At 37.5% G+C, this 14,875-nt stretch overlaps 1 protein-coding gene across 4 annotated transcripts in view; it reads right to left on the bottom strand.

Annotated features, from left to right (window-relative positions):
* Positions 1-12,376: 12,376 nt before the first annotated feature.
* ERICH3 (glutamate rich 3) overlaps positions 12,377-14,875 on the bottom strand; it is a 113,424-nt gene continuing 110,925 nt past the window's right edge. For all 4 annotated transcript variants that reach the window (XM_007978286.3, XM_038001778.2, XM_038001781.2 and 1 more), the window contains one exon: positions 12,377-14,687. The gene's annotated coding sequence lies outside the window, so the exon portion shown is untranslated. The remainder of the gene's footprint in view (positions 14,688-14,875) is intronic.

Genomic DNA, 14,875 nt, shown 5'->3' with positions numbered 1-14,875 from the left:
AAATGAATGCTTGTTATCACTAATTAGAGCTTTGGCTCACAAGGCCTTTGGAGAACTAGAGCAAACTGTCTGTGTCACAAAGACTCCTTTTTCTCCATTCTTTTCAGGTCTAGTCAGAGACAGGTACAACATTCTCCTTTATTGTCTCCCATCCTCTAGGCCTTACCCTAGTTTCCACTTTGATTTTTAAAACATTTTTACATTATTACTTATTTTTCAGTTTTGAGACTGGAATCTCACTGTCTGGTGTAGGCCAATCTTGAACTCCTGGACTTAAGGGATCTTCCTACCTCAGCCTCCCAAATAACTGGGATTACAGCCACTGTGCTAGGCCCCCACTTTGGTTTTTTAGAAAACATTTTTTATTTTAGGTAACAATCAATTCACAGGAATTTGCAAGACACTGTACAGAGAGGTATTGATATTCATCACTCATTTTCTCCAAATGGAATATTTTGTGTTAGTATAGTGTAGCTCCAAAACCAGGAAATTGACATTGGTCCAGACTATGGTTTAAATGTGTGTGTCCCTCCAAACTTCATAGGCTGCAACTTAACCCCTAAGTTGATGGTATTATTAAGAACTGGGCACCTTGGAAGATGATGTGATTAATGCCCTTTTAAAACAAGCTTCGCAGAAGTAATGGGGAGAACAGAACCAAATTAGAAAACACTCTTCAGGATGTTATCCAGGAGAACTTCCCCAACCTAGCAAGGCAGGCCAACATTCAAATTCAGGAAATACAGAGAACACCACAAAGATACTCCTTGAGAAGAGCAACCCCAAGACACATAGTTGTCAGATTCATCAAGGTTGAAATGAAGGGAAAAAATGTTAAGGGCAGCCTGAGAGAAAGGTCAGGTTACCAACAAAGGGAAGTTCATCAGGCTAACAGCAGATCTCTCAGCAGAAACCCTATAAGCAAGAAGAGAGTGGGGGCCAAAATTCAACATTCTTAAAGAAAAAAATTTCCACCCAGAATATCATATGCAGCCAAACTAAGCTTCATAAGTCAAGGAGAAATAAAATCCTTTACAGACAAGCAAACGCTGAGAGATTTTGTCACCACCATGCCTGCCTTACAAGAGCTCCTGAAGGAAGCAGTAAACATGGATAGGAACAACCGGTACCAGCTACTGCAAATACATGCGAAATTGTAAAGGCCATTGATGCTATGAAGAAGCTGCATCAATTAATGGGCGAAATAGCCAACTAGCATCATAATGACAGGATCAAATTCACACATGACAATATTAACCTTAAATGTAAATGGGCTACATGGCTCAATTAAAAGACACAGACTGGAAAATTGGATAAAGAGTCAAGACCCATTGGTGTGCTGTATTCAGGAGACCCATCTCATGTGCAGAGACACACATTGGCTCAAAATAAAGGGATGGAGGAAGATCTACCAAGCAAATGGAAAACAACAAAAAAAGCAGGGGTTGCAATCCTGGTGTCTGATAGAACAGATTTAAAACCAACAAAGATCAAAAGAGACAAAGAAGGCCATTACATAATGGTAAAGGGATCAATTCAACAAGAAGAGCTAACTGTCTTACACTTATATGCATCCAATACAGGAGCACCCAGATTCACAAAGCAAGTTCTTAGAGACCTACAAGGAAACTTAACACCATAAAACCCCTAGAAGAACACCTAGGCAATACCATTCAGGCCATAGGCATGGGCAAAGACTTCATGTCTAAAACACCAAAAGCAACGGCAACAAAATCCAAAATTGACAAGTGGGATCTAATTAAACTAAAGAGCTTCTGCATAGCAAAAGAAACTATCATTAGAGTGAACGGGCAACCTACAGAATGAGAGAAAATTTTTGCAATCTATCCATCTGACAAAGGGCTAATATCCAGAATCTATAAGAACTTAAATTTACAAGAAAAACACAAACAACCCCCAAAAAAGTGAGTGAAGGATATTTACAAATGCTTCTCAAAAGAAGGCACTGCATGTTCTCACTCATAAGTGGGAGTTGAACAATGAGAACACATGGACACAGGGAGGGTATCATCACACACCAGGGCCTGTGGTGGGGTGGGGGACTTGTGGGAAGGGATAGCATTAGGAGAAATACCTAATGTAGGTGACAGGTTGATGGGTGCAACAATCCACCATGACATGTGTATACCTATGCAACATAACTGCACATTCTGTACATGTAACCCCAAACTTAAAGTATAATAATAATTTTTAAAAATTTTAAAAAAGATAGTTTCCTTCTCCCTTCTGTCCCTTCTGCCATGTGAGGACACTAAGACCGTGCCATCTATGAGAAATGAGCCCTCACCTGACACGGCATCTGCCAGCAGTTTGATCTTGGACTCACCAGCCTTGAGAATTGTGGAAAAAAAAAAAATCTGTTGTTTATACATGACCAAGTCCCAGATACAGTCATGTGCTGTATAGCAATGTTTTGGTCAAAGACTAACTGCATATGGGATGGTGATCCCATCAGATTATAATGGAGCTGAAAAATTTCTATTGCCTAGTAATGTGCTGATGATCTTGACTCTACATAGACCTAGGCTAATATGTATGTTTGTGTCTTAGTTTTTTTTTTTTTTTTTTTTTTTTTTTTGAGACGGAGTCTTGCTCTGTCACCCAGGCTGGAGTGCAGTGGCCAGATCTCGGCTCACTGCAAGCTCCGCCTCCCGGGTTCACGCCATTCTCCTGCCTCAGCCTCCTGAGTAGCTGGGACTACAGGCACCCGCCACCTCACCCGGCTAGTTTTTTGTAATATTTAGTAGAGACGGGGTTTCACCGTGTTAGCCAGGATGGTCTCGATCTCCTGACCTCGTGATCCACCCGTCTCCGCCTCCCAAAGTGCTGGGATTACAGGCTTGAGCCACAATGAAAATGCTTAAAAAGTACAAAAATAGAAAATTTTTAAAATGCAGAAAGCTTATAGAACAAGTATATAAAGAAGTAAAATATTTATGTACCATATACAATGTGTTTATGTTTTAAGCAAAGTGTTATTACAAGAGTCAATAACACATTAAAAATGTATAAAGTAAAAAATTATAGTAAGGTAAGGTTAATTTATTGAAGAAAAAGTTTTTTAAATAAATTTAGTGTAGTCTAACTTTACAGTGTTTACAAAGTTTGAAGTAGGATATAGTAATGTTCTAGGTCTTCACATTCACTTTCTGACTGACTCACCCAAAGCAACTTCCAGTCTTACAAGCTCTATTCATGGTAAGTGCTCTATACACATGTACCATTTTTTTCAATCTTTCATGCCACATTTTTACTGCATCTTTGCTATGTTTAGATACACAAATACTCATCACTGTGTGTTGCCTACAGTATTCCGTACAGTAACATGCTGCACAGCTTTGTAGTCTAGGAGCAATAGGCTACACCATAGATATAGCCCAGGCTATATAAGGTTTAAGTTTGTGTTAGTACACTTCAACGTTCCCATAACAAACTTGCTTGACATGTTTCTCAGAATGTATCCCTGTCATTAAGCAGTGTATGAGAGTGTTTTGTTATAGCAGCATAAACAGACTAAGATAACCCACTTCCCCATTAAATGGTCCTATTATTTGCTGCTAAGTAGAAAGAGGCTCTGAGTCCATCTTATTTTATCAGCTGCAGCAGACAAGTTACAAAAGAGTTAAAAAAAAAAAAATCAAAAAATAGGGTTCTCAAAATACTTCAATCCTTTACTTCTCTAAAGTTTCATGCAATCTAGCTGTTTCCTTGACCCATGTATGAACCCTGCCTTGGAGTCGAAATAAGAGAAGAAATACTACTAACAAGAGCATTGCAATTTTGAACGCCACTAAAAAGAATATTACAATGTTAAATGCCAATAACAAGAGCACTGCGATTTTAAAATCTCTTCACAACCATTTAAAGACAATTGTGTTAAACCATCATGCAAGAAGCTTTGGTTGTGAAAAAAATGGTCTCAATTGCTAGTATCTTTATAATCAAATTCAAACCTTATTCTTGGGACCTCATACCTATTTATATATTGGTACCTATGAATATTTGGAAAACATATATGTATTCTTTCTTTTCAATTAAATGATACAGTTATTTTAAAGATTGTGTCAAAAGTCTGCCTTTTATAATATAGGGACTCTATACTTTGAAGGGCCTTTCCATTATAACACTAGTAGAGCCTACATAAAACATATTTTTTTTTTATTGCTGAACTTGTAGGAAATAAGGAAACTCTTTTTCTAAAAAAAGTGAGCTACCAGCAGTGATCTTGGTAATCACAACAGAAAATCAAGGTTTCCCTGAGCACAATGAAATATTAGTACTAAAATTCAAGATTAAGCCTTCAGACAACAATAAGGAGAAGATTTACTAAAGACTGGCACATTAAACTGGACCCCAAAAAATCATTCACAAATTAAGATTAACTGAATACACATACATAATTAAGAAACAAACCATCATGAATAAAAGTCAGTGGAAATAACAAACTGCAGTAACAGATCACTAAGAATTCCAGATAGTGGAAGAATCCATTTCAGAACAGGAAATAACTAAGTGTAAAATATTTAAAGAAATTTTTAAAAGAAATGATGTGAAGTATGAAAACTTAACAAGCAGCCTGTGACTATCAAATATGATCAGGTAGATTTGGATTAGTGACTGCATAAAACCTTAAGAAAAAAAAAAAACAGACCAGATATGGTGGCTTACTCCTGTAATCCCAGCACTTTGGGAGGCCTAGGCAGGCGGATTACCTGAGGTCAGGAGTTCGAGACGAGCCTGGGCAACATGGCGAAACCCCGTCTCTACTAGAAAGACAAAAAAATTAGTCAGGCATGGTGGCTGGCGCCTGCAATCCCAACTGCTCCAGAGGCTGAGGCAAGAGAATCGCTAGAACCCAGGAGTCGGAGGTTGCAGTGAGCCAAGACTGCGCCACTGCCCTCCAGTCTAGGCAACAGAGTGGGACTCCATCTCAAAAAAAAAAAAAAAAAAAAAAAAAAAAAAAAAAAAAAAAAGGAGAAAAGAAAAAAAAGAAAATTGTTGAAAGCACAAGTTCAGTGGATGCATTAAACAGAAAATTAGAAACAGAGAAATAAAAATCAAATTGGCAGATGACTCTGAAAAAATTATATAGAATGCAACATTTAAGAACAAAAGGGTAGGAAAAATCTCAGAGCTTTTTTGCCTCACCTATGAGGAACTCAAACACCTGCCCTATCTTCTTTCCTTTGCTACTAGAGCCTACTTCATGAGAACTCAAGGTATGTGTGATAATAACCTGTAAATGGAAACCACTATTACATGCCAACAGGTATAATCCATGAGACCGCCTTGGTCCCTTTCCAACTTTTCTCCTCGGGCTACTCTTGTCTAACTTATTTTTCTCAAAACCATTCTTCTTTATTATACCATGTTTTCCCTTGGAGATGAATTTTGGGAGATAAGATAAATACACACTGTGATTTGACCCTTCCCAACCACTTTTGGATCAGCTAAGGCAGATGTTTTTGAGGGGTGGACTGGACAAGCGTGGAGGTTAGAGGCACTCAGTTTAGAGAAGGCGCCTTGACTTGGTGGATGGGGGTGCACAATTATCTTACATTAAGCGTCAAGGGTCACATGGGCTAGTGATTGCCACGAACATGGGCTCTCTACTTAGACACAGCACTTAACACACCATGGCTGTCCAGAGGCAACATCAACCTCACGTCCACCAGGACTCAGCTTCATGGATCTTATGGTTTGTGAAAGGTGATGAAGCCCTGAAAACCAATAGAATCTATTATGGGAGAAATATTCTACTCCAGAAGAGGCCTCAGTGGTAAATGGAAGGATATTGGCATCTTACAGAGTAATAGTGTACAACTCAAAAACTGTGTCTTGGATGACAGAACAATGATCCCACCATGGCTCTTGTAATTGCAGTAGGACTGTGCATTGGAAACGTTGTAATTGTAGCAGTATTATGTATTAGAGACGAATTTCAGTGGTGTGGAGGGCGGGATAGAATGTTGTGGCTAATACAGTGTACTCTAAAGCAGTGGTTCTTTATCATGGCTGCACAGAGAGCTTTAAAAAGTATTGATGCCCTGGTCTTACCCCAGAGATTCCAATTGTCTGGGGTGAATGGGGATCAGGATTTTTAAAGCTTCCCACGGGACTCCATGTGCAGCCTAGGCTGAGAACCACTGACTGGTCATTTTCAAACTCTAGCTTACATCCATATTACCAACACAATTTGAGTTCTAGGTTCTCAAAATCTGGTCCCTGTAGTAGCAACATCAACATCACATGGAAACTTGTTAGAAATACAGAATTACAGGTGGTTTGCAGCCCTATTGAATCAGAAATTCTAGGGATAAGGTCCAGTAAATTCTATCCTACTAAACCCTTCAGTCTTACACAGACCAAACTTTGAGAACTCCTGTTGCAGATGGAGCCACTTTGCCTGATCTGAATACCAGCTGTGATACTTCCTTGCTCTGTGTCTTGAATATGTTACTTCACTTTTCTGTGCCTCAATTTTATCATCTGTAAAATGGGCTAATAGTATCTTCCTCATGGCATTCTGAGGTTTAAAGAGTAAAGGAGAAAAAGAGGAAAACTAAAGAGTAAAAGAGTACAATAGTAAAAGCATAATGGGTTAAGGTATGTTATAACGTTTTAAATTGGCTTGTGAAATAACATTTAGGTCTACTTTTTAATCACAGTAGCTATTCAAACTTGAGATTAGTGGTGGGAAAGCTTAGCTGCATGTATCAATCACCTGGGAAGATTTTTGTTGTTGTTGTTCTTATGCCCAACTTCTACCCCCAGAAATTTAAAAAAATCTCTTCAGGAAAATTCTGATGTACAACCAATATCGTTAATATGCAGGAATTTAGATTTGAGTTTGTTAAGCCAATTTGTGTATGCTTAGATAGGTTTGTAATTTGTTGAATTTTACTGGAGAGTTCAGTGCTAAGTAGGGAGTCATTAACATTATGATCAGTTCAGTGGGAAGAGTTTCCATTCATTCTCAGAGATTTTCTTTTCTTTAAGTTAATGACGGGTGTGTGTGTGTGTGTGTGCATGCACGGATGTGTGTATGTATGTGTGCTAAATAACCACTGTCTCTTTAACTGACCTTGACAGTCTCAGTGGGGATTATAAAAGGGCAATGACTAATTTCAGTGACCTCTAAGATCCGGACAACCAAAATGTTTCACCTTATACTGCATTTGAAAACTTGGATTTCCATGTTTGCAAAGCAAGAACTAAATTAGCTCTTCTAAAAAAAAAAAAAACAAAAAGCAAACAAACAAAAAAAAACCCATTGAGTTTTAGAGAGTAAATTTGATTAGAAATTAGGATTCTGCATCTCTGAAAAGAAAATCTGACCAATGAGAAACAGCATTTTGAAGTGAAACAAGCTCTAGACTAAAGATAGAAGTTCTATTTCTGTTTTTGTCCCTAATTAATGTGTAACCCACTCCTCAGACCCTCTGGGCCTCTGCTTTCTCAATCTGATACATAAAGGGGAACAGGTAGAGTGTGTGATATCTAATGTCCCTACCAACTGTAATGTATTATGAAAATTATTAGTTTTTCTCTTCAATCAACAAACTCAGATACTCTATGCATCCTATCAGCATCGCTCAAATCTGGCCTTAAAAATGTTTAGAACAGCATATAAAATGTTCCCCCAGTCTGGATGTTATTTCAGGTATTCATTCATTTCCATATATTTATTGAGCAGTGTGCCAGACACTGTTCTTCGCACAGGGGATTGCACGTGGGCCAGAACAGATCACATCTCTTCTCTCATGGGGCAAATACTGTTCTATTGAAGAACAAATCAGCCTGTGTTAACATGAAATGTAATTGTCAGAATTCTGAAGTTATTTTTCCCTTCTTCACAACATCCCACATTTGCATTCTAACAGATATAACAGAGAAGATGGGAATGGAAAGGAAGGACTGAAAACCTGACTAAAATGAAGTTTTTAAAATAATAATCTTAAAAGGAGAGGCAAATTCTGATAAATCATCCATTCCCCTGAATGATTAAAGGTCATTAGTTCCTTACTCTAGTTGTTTCCAAATATTTGTGTTTAAGGGACATTTTGAAAATTAAAATTTCTGTGGCAGAGTGAAGATTATTCTTCACAGTTACAGAACTATTAAGTTGAAAGCACTTTAGAAGAGGTCTGCAGAGTCCAGTCCTCAGGCCAAATCTGACACTTTGCCTCTCTTTGTAAATAAAGTTTTATTGGAACACACCCATACCCATACCAATTCCAAATCTTGTAAGTATTGTCTATGGCAACTTTCATCCTAAAATGACAGGGTTGAATATTTGCAACTTTATATCCCACAAAGCCTAAAAGATTTAATATTTACCAGTTGGTTCTTTACAGGAAAAGTTAGCTAATCCCTGTTCATTAGCAGTGAGATTTTGTTTGAATACAACTGTTAACTGCCTTGTATTACTGCTATAAACAACTACCTGAGACTGGGTAATTTATAAGGAAACAAGGTTTAATTGACTCACAGTTCTGTGTGACTAGGGAAGCCTCAGGAAATGTACAATCATGGCAGAAGGTGAAGAGGAAGCAAGGCACATCTTACATGGTGGCAGGAGAGAGAGAAAGCAAGGGGAAAGCTGCCACACACTTTTAAACTATCAGATCTCATGAGAACTCATTACTAAACAGCATTAGGGCAATGGTGCTAAACCATTAGAAACCACTCCCATGATCCAATAACCTCCCCCCAGCCCTACCTTCAACATGTGGGGATTACAATTAGGAGATTTGGGTGGGGACATAGAACCAAACCATATCATGCCCTGATGGTGTACTCAGACACACTAGAGGGGCGCACTTCCTTGCCTAGAAACAGCTGGACGTTATGCTAGGACTCTTCTTCCTTGTAGCAACACCAAGCTGGATGACCCACTCATTTATTTTACTGGCAGACATCACTTTAATAGTATGTAGACAAAACAAATTTTGTACATTAATCAAAATTTTGGCTACTGACTCTGGATGACTGCCAGGCCACGAGAAAAATGGCCCTCAGCTATTCATCTTGTCCTTTACACTAGTGGACTGCCAATATTTCTGTTCACATAGCTCTGAAAGGGTTTTGAAAAACAATATCCCTTCATATATTTTTATATTGACATGTAAACATTTTTATATATTTAAATAGTTACAGATGTAACTTCTATCAGTTTATAAAACAAGACATTTTAAGATGAAATGGTTGTATCTCTTTTCTACATGTATCCAAAGAAATGAAAATGCCATAGCAATTCCATATCACCTTTATCCATGTCGTGGATGCAGTGGGGTGCCACGCTGATAGTCTCTTCACAGTGGACACGATCGGCCTCCAGCAGCCTGGGGTAGGGTATGCTATCTGAGTTTCTCCACAGGAATTGCTTTTGACTGAAGGGATCACCCAGTCCAAGATTATGCTTGCTCCTGAGTAGGAAGCCAACATCAAGCGACTGTCCTATTGTGGGGACTTAGAGGCCTGGTCTCTCATCTGCATTTGGCCATCCCACCTTGAGAGCTCCCCTTTGAGGAGTTGCGCCTCTGTGGCAACTACATCTCTATCTATCTTGTATCTTGGCCCATTTCTGCTTTTTCAGTTCTCCACAGTGTTGTTTCCAGGGCATGCCCCAATAAACCTTCTGCACACAAACCTCTAACCCAGAGTGTTTTGGAGGAACCTGACCTAAGACATCCATTTTCAAAAGTACGTGGCTAAGCTCTTCTTTAGTGTTAGAAAGTCTCATGTTTTTTATTTTCTTAAACTTACATTTCCATTCCACTTTGCCCACAGATTTGTATGCTACTTCAGTATATTTTTATACTTAAAAGTCTTTTACTTCTCAGCCTGTCATAATTATCTGCCATTAAATTATTACGTAAATTAAATTTTAATTTAAAAAATTTCTTGTGACCATAAGACTCTATGTGCTAAATTTCGCCTGGACTGAGCTATCATTGCAATTATTAGTAATACACATTTGATCAAAACAACATTCATACCATAAATTTTGGCAAATATTACACATAAAAAGTAAAAGTAAAAATGCATCTAAGATAGTGATTTCTATTTTTAATTTGTTTGTATGTCTGTGAGCAAATATTATTTACTGCTGAAATAACAGTGTTCAACATCAGTTCTATTCCACTTTTGGTTTCATTTTCATAGATATAAAAATATAGTAATTATGCATGCCACATAAATAAGTGGATGGGAATGGAAGTCACTTTGTTATATTGTACAACAATGCTCCGATTTGAACTCCTTCTGATTTGGCAAAATTTACAGGCTGATAATATACCAAAAATATTTCAATGATTTATCAGTTGGCAATTCAATCACATCCTCATTTAATTTTGTTGTAAACAAAGAGTTGAAAACCACCCGATTTGCAGAAAGATTTGTTACCCGGTCATTTCCAGGAAGGAAAGTCCTTCCCCTATGCTATATTTCACATTGTTCCTTTGTCTGATTTGTGTCTTTCTAGGAGTCATTGCATCACAGTAAACTTGGTAAGTGAATGAAGAGTTGGTCTCTATTGTGAAAAGACGTGGGGGTCTGACAAAAACTTTGACTGCAGGCTAGTTCTCAAGTCCATTTTAAGATAAAGTGCATATGGAGGTTAAGCATCTGCAAACTAGCCTTGCCAGTGAATCCCATGAAAAGTTTCATCTTCCCTGGGAGGTACATTTACACCAGTTTGAAAGTCTCTGTGTCTCATTAGCACCAATCTCCTGAACAACTGTGAGATTTCTCGCATAATTTATGGTTCCCTAATATAATATTTAATTATAAATAGATATTTAATAAAGACCAGGAAACATATGACAAAGCAGCAAGACTTAGACACCAGCTTCTCTGTCCCAAGAATGTTCTGTGTACTGCATTTTCCCTAATTAAAAATGAGGGTATTTCAACTTTCCAAAATACTGTTGAGTCCCACAGATTATTAAATAGCTTGAGCCTTCTGGAAAAAATTACAAAAGGCATGTGCATTCTCAAATTTCAGCATTTTATCTTACAGATTTAGTTTCCAGTTATTTTGAAGAGCTTAGTTTCCCTGTCACAGGGTATGCTATTAGCATAAAGAACAAAAAAGTAAAGGAAAAAAAAGAGGGGTGAATTTGAGAGCAACTTTTAAAGAATTCCAGCTGTATTTATTCCTTGTTCTTTTGTACCTCTTGCTGCTGGCCATGGTGTCAGGAACTTATTTTTTAAATGACATAATCAAATGGTACAGAAAACAGAGAGGAAATATTACCCAAGGTCAGAAGCGGCCTCTTCTGGGCTGTCCTTGAGTCTGTTGGAATATTTCACTTACTAGATGAATCTTCCTTAAGGCTTTCTTTTCTTTTCTCAAACAATCATTTTTCCAAAGGCAATAATTCTGGCAAAATTACTGATCTTAGAAGGATTAAGGAACTCAACTGTACTTTAACTTTACAACACTCTTAGAAAAGGCTTAACTCAAGAAGTTCAAGCAGAAAACCTAATTCTACCTACATTTCCTTTGATTGCCTATTTTTCTTTTGAACTATTTTAATAATCTCTTTTGTTCTTTGATTGACATTAGCTGGAAATATAACTGCCTTCTCACTGATAGAGGATATATTGAGGAAGTTTAAATTTTTCCCTTCTACAAGTAAACAAAAACATGTAGATGTTCACATATAGTATCTTAGTATCTATTTAAGATACCTCTTCTTAGAAGTCGTGTATATAAGAAAAAGTCCAGGGCCGGGCACGGTGGCTCAAGCCTGTAATCCCAGCACTTTGGGAGGCCGAGACGGGCGGATCACGAGGTCAGGAGATCGAGACCATCCTGGCTAACACGGTGAAACCCCGTCTCTACTAAAAAATACAAAAAACTAGCCGGGCGAGGTGGTGGGTGCCTGTAGTCCCAGCTACTCTGGAGGCTGAGGCAGGAGAATGGCGTAAACCCGGGAGGCGGAGCTTGTAGTGAGCCGAGATCCGGCCACTGCACTCCAGCCTGGGCGACAGAGCAAGACTCCGTCTCAAAAAAAAAAAAAAAAAAAAAAAAGAAAAAGTCCAAATTTTCTGTCAGATGACCTGAGATTGACTGATTTTTAGACAAGCCATTTAACTTTATTGAGCTTTTGTTCAGTTACCTAAAAAATGGTGATAGGCGATAACAATTTTTCTCCCTGACATTATCTCATGTGAGTGTAGACAGTCAGTATAAATACACCATATACTGTACGCAAAAATACAGCCCAGTGAAACTAATTCTTTCTTCTCTGCTCTGTGGAGTTCAAATATTGTAAGGGAAGAACACAGAGATTTTAAAAGTTGAATCTTATTTACAAAGAACCATTCACATGTATCTGTAAACGTATGATTGATTTATGTTTTAATAATGAAGAAACAGGAAACAAATCATTTCAGGTGAACATACAAGTAATTTTATCAACATAGCATTTGCAGAGAAAGAATTAACTTATTCAAAATATCACAATACTGAATTTCACAGTCAAATTCACATGCAGATTGTAGAATTATGTTACGGGATGTTTTGATGGAGTATGTTAAATATAAAAGTAATCCAAAGCAATTACCACTTAGCACATTGTACAAAACTAATTTTTCAAAGGGATTAATAAGTTTACTATCTTTCCCATAAGGTGCGATGTATTCAAAGTGCTCTGTAGCACTGAGGTTGAAATCAGGAAACAAATACTGTTAGAGGTCCACAGTAATACAGTTCAGTAATAAATGAACTTGAATATAATGTAGTTGAAATCTACTCGTAAAACTTTAAGACAGATGATGGAGATTTATGATGTGCAGTGAGTAATATCCTTTAATAGGGAGTAGGGTAGAGGGACTTCGTGCATGTATCCATAAAATCATAATAAAAATAAGTTTAAGATTGACTTCACCACTTTTATATTGAGTGCCATTTACTAGAGAAAGAGACAGATAAATGAGAAGACAGGAAAAGATAGACACAGAGAGGCAAAGAAAGAAAGTTCAAAATGCCTCTGTAGTTGGCTTTCCAACTGAGACTAATCCTCAATACAATCAATAGTCCATGACAGCAGTTTTCAGACATCAGTGTACATCAGTATTACCTGGAGGACTTGTTAAGCTATGGGTTACTGGACCCAACCAAGAGTTTCTAATTTAGTAGGTAGGAGACAGAGGCTGGGAACAATTTCCAGGTAATGCTGGTGTGCTGATCCTTCTGATCAAGGTACCAGTCTACTATCTGGCCCAGTGTATTTTTGATCATTGAATGACTCCATTACACATTAAAATGGAAAATACTTCTTATGATAATATGACTGGTCCCTAGGGACCTTGAGTGTAGTGTGGCCAGCATGGATTATATGATGATTTAGAGCAGTGGTTCTCAACCTTGGCTACATAGAAGAATCAAGTGAAAAGTTAAAAATAGATATACTGATGCATAGATCCATCTAAAACGAATTAAATCTGAATCTCTGGGGTGGGGAAAAGGGTTGAGTCATTTATAAAAGTATCCTATGAAAATCTAATGTATATTCTGGCTGGAAAATCACTGCTTAAGGAAATTTTTTTTACCTTCTTACATAGAGAAATGGTAGATAAATACATGCCCTCTGGGGCACTGGTTATGTCTTCAAGGAACTGAAAACCCCTAGGAGGCAGGCTGATACACAACTAGAAAATAATATCAGGGAGTAATTCAGAATGCAATTGCGACTGTTGATTTATAATGAACTGCAAGGTTAGTTCACAGGTTTGAAATAACAGAACTTGGGAAGGTGAACAGTACACCCATTTAATTCAAGTTTCTTTTCCATTTAATGACATCAACTAAAGAGTCTAGAATGTTGGCATAATGCTGATATGCCTACCGCTATAATTATTATACTTATTCCACTTAGCTAAATTATTTACTACTTTTATTTAAATCTGAGTGGCCCTATAAATAAGGCCCCAGGGAAAAAATGCTGGAAGCTACCACTTTACTAGTCTACCCCAGAAAGCAGAACTACAGACACACACACACACACACACACACACAAAGAACATTTTGAAATAAGATTTTCACTTTGTTATTCTGGCATAAATTAAAAGAACGACTATTTCTAAGTATAAGTGAATATACATGCCAAGAAATCTTTTGCTGGAAGAACTTAGAGGTTTGGAGCAATTTTAGTTTTGAGTGTGCGTGGGAGGACCTTTAGAGCTCATTTTCACAGGCCAATTCATTAAAGCCCCAAACCACAGATTTTAAGTAAAAGTCCCATGTATGAAATCGAGATTGTGGAATTGATTGGGGCTCTGTATTGTAAAATAAAAACGACTTTAAACAAACCCCTAACATTACAAACTGGGCCTTCCAGTGATCTTTGGTAAAAGTCAAACATTTGAAAATTATCATTTTCATTTGAAAATGTTAGGTGTGTAGAATGTGTAACAGCCTCACAAGTTTCTCTCTGAGGAACCACTGCTCCTAATAAGGGTCCTACAGATCTACTTGAGCTATTCTCAAGGTGCTTACTGAGCTACTGACCAGGGCTGACAGATTGGGAATCATCTCAGACAAGCGCAACCAGCAACTAAAAAGAAGAGAGAGAAAAAATCAAGAATCCTGGTGAGATGCTTGGGTGAATCTTTCTCCACTCTTTACATCTTCCAGAAGACATCTTTAAATTATTCTGAAAAACAATAAAAAGGATAGTAGTAACAGGATAAAATCACTCACAATAGTAGAAACTGGACACTAACAATGTGAGGGCATTAAGGAAATAGCAGAATATGCAAAAAAATAATTTTAGTCTTTAGTTCCACTCTTCAAGATTGATATATTTAAATATTTTACACACAGAATGTAAAATATTTTATA

This window comes from Chlorocebus sabaeus, chromosome 20 (assembly GCF_047675955.1).
Source record: "Chlorocebus sabaeus isolate Y175 chromosome 20, mChlSab1.0.hap1, whole genome shotgun sequence".
Taxonomy (NCBI): domain Eukaryota; kingdom Metazoa; phylum Chordata; class Mammalia; order Primates; family Cercopithecidae; genus Chlorocebus; species Chlorocebus sabaeus.
The sequence above is the reverse complement of the archived record's forward strand: the minus strand, read 5'-3'. Positions and strand labels throughout refer to the sequence as shown.